This window comes from Bos javanicus, chromosome 2 (genome assembly GCF_032452875.1).
Source record: "Bos javanicus breed banteng chromosome 2, ARS-OSU_banteng_1.0, whole genome shotgun sequence".
NCBI lineage: Eukaryota > Metazoa > Chordata > Mammalia > Artiodactyla > Bovidae > Bos > Bos javanicus.
In genome coordinates, this window is record NC_083869.1 from 48,430,650 (window position 1) to 48,433,186 (window position 2,537).

At 37.1% G+C, this 2,537-nt stretch overlaps 1 pseudogene; it reads right to left on the reverse strand.

The window, feature by feature from the left end:
- Positions 1-1,191: 1,191 nt before the first annotated feature.
- On the reverse strand, positions 1,192-1,742 carry LOC133235572 (large ribosomal subunit protein uL24-like; annotated as a pseudogene).
- Between the last annotated feature and the right edge of the window lie 795 nt (positions 1,743-2,537).

Here is a 2,537-nt window from a genome sequence, read left to right on the forward strand (position 1 = left end):
TTGACTTTCATTGACTTTGTGGCCAACCCTGTTCTCTTTGGTCGATATGTTAACTCAAATATGTAGGTGAACTCAGCTATTTAGGAGGGACATGTAATTTTTAATAATAACACACATTGTATCTGACAATAGGATACAATTTTCACTGGTAAATGGAGAAGCAAATGTTTGAGTTTTGAGTAATAGCTTGCTCTCTTTAAAGGAATTGTCCAACTGTCTTTTGCAAGGAAACACAGACTTCTGACTGCTAAATTCCTGCCAACATTCTTTCCTCTATATATATCATTCAATCTTAGATCAGATAAATACAACTTGAAGTCTTCTTAAAGTGCTTGCTGGGATATTGGCACCTACCTTTTAGAGATAGTTTCTAGACAGCTGCAGCTATCACCCAAATCTTAGTACTAAGCTGGCCATAACCACATTTGGTTATTGAAACAAAGAAATGACAACTCACTATTCTGTGTGCGTTGAGAGATGTTGTCCTTTGAAATCAATACAGAGCTTCTTTTGGCTCCAAATGTGAATTAATTATATAAATGTCCCTTTAGAATCTGTTTATGTAGAGACCATCCAGGATGTTAGTAAGTATATCCACTTATTTCACAGGTCTTCTGATTTGCTAACATACTTGAAGTTTCAGTATTCAAAAGTCATTCATGTAACCGTTTCTTTTATTGAGGTGTTTTTTTTTTTTTTAAGGTTTTTAAAATAACATTTATTTCTTAAAAGTTAACATGTGCATAATAGGAAACCAAAAAGCACAAGAAGCAAGAAACAAAGTCATTCATAATCACAAGCAGTTTACCGTTTGAGGTGGTTTTGATAAGTTTCTGGTACCAACTTGCAAATGCTTCAGAAGAACATTTCCTTGTGTATGGGGTGTGCTATGATTTTTATCCTCTTTCTTTGACTTTTTTGAATTATTTTTTTTAAATAGTAGTTTTCAAATATCTTTCAGAGAAAAGAAGAGTTGGAGAAGATCAGAGGCAAAGTCAACCCCATGTTTCTGCACATGGCCAGCAGAAGGGCAAAGGAAGGCCTTCTTTACTATTTATGACCAACCAAAATAAGAAACCACTTTAATAAAAAGATCCCGAATTTTATTTCTGGCACCCTTGGATTATCTCAGTCATCTGGTGCAAACTGATAACAACAAATCAGCAGGCAAGAACATAAAACAATTTCTCATCCTTTTGCACAATGGGAGTATGGGATGGCTGGTTGGGTTAGGGAGTTGGGTTTTTTGTTTCTGTTTTCGTTTTCATTTTAGCAGGTATTAATGAAGGTTGTATATAAGATTACTTTATTTCCACATCTTCTCATATATTTCTTCCTTTTTTGGCCCTTTTCCTTTCTTACTTTGCAAGATTTGGCTTTACATCCAAAGCTCTTTTTGCCAGCCTTGTTCATGTTTGGCCTGGTGCTAAGCACCTTGCTAGACTGAGTGCCCACATGGACACTTGTACCATAGGCTTCTCCTGCTGTACATGTTCATTGTAGATGACACATGTCCTCCTGCAAACTTGAAATACTTTGCCAAATTGTTGACCTTTGTAATATCCTTGTACAACCTGAACTTCATCATCCTTTTAGATGGACATGGACTGGACGTGGTACTCCTGTCTCAGCTCTTTGGAAAGAGGGAAAGAAATAATCTTAACGTGAACGTGGGAAAGTGAGTTGGCATGTTATTTATGGTTCTTGCTCTTGTCTGAAATCAAAAAGGGATTAATTTTCATTTTTGGCTGTTGCCACTTCAGTGATGACCACAACAGGGAAGGGAAGATGGCATCTTAAGAGAAGTTTCTCTAACTATAATCTGTTTGTCTGTTTGAATGCTCAGTTCTGCCTGTCTAATCTCTGCTCAGGCTTTTGCCAGACCTACCCAATATTCTTCCTTTGAAAAGCTGGGATTTATAATTTTCACACAGTTGGAATCCTAACCAGACATTTAGTTGCCCGTTTTTAAATGAAGCTTTGGTGTAATAATCTTTTTTGTTGCTGTTGTTGGTGTTGACTTTTTTTTAAATCTAAAAAGGAATGTTGGGTAAAGAATGACCAGCATATCAGAGTATGAACCCATATTCCCCATTTATTGACTAGTTACACAATATCTCACCTATAAGTTGGTTTAATAAGACCAATAACATAGGACTTGCTATGTAAATTTACTGACATCACACTTGTAAAATACTACCTGGAGCCTAACCCATGGATAATACTCTATACTCACAAGATTCTTCTAAATTTATTTGAGGTTAACAAAGGTCTGTCTAGTCAAGGCTATGGTTTTTCCTGTGGTCATGTATGGATGTGAGAGTTGGACTGTGGAGAAAGCTGAGTGCCAAAGAATTGATGCTTTTGAACTGTGGTGTTGGAGAAGACTCTTGAGAGTCCCTTGGACTGCAAGGAGATCCAACCAGTCCATTCTGAAGGAGATCAGCCCTGGGATTTCTTTGGCAGGAATGATGCTAAAGCTGAAACTCCAGTACTTTGGCCACCTCATGCGAAGAGTTGACTCACTGGAAAAGACT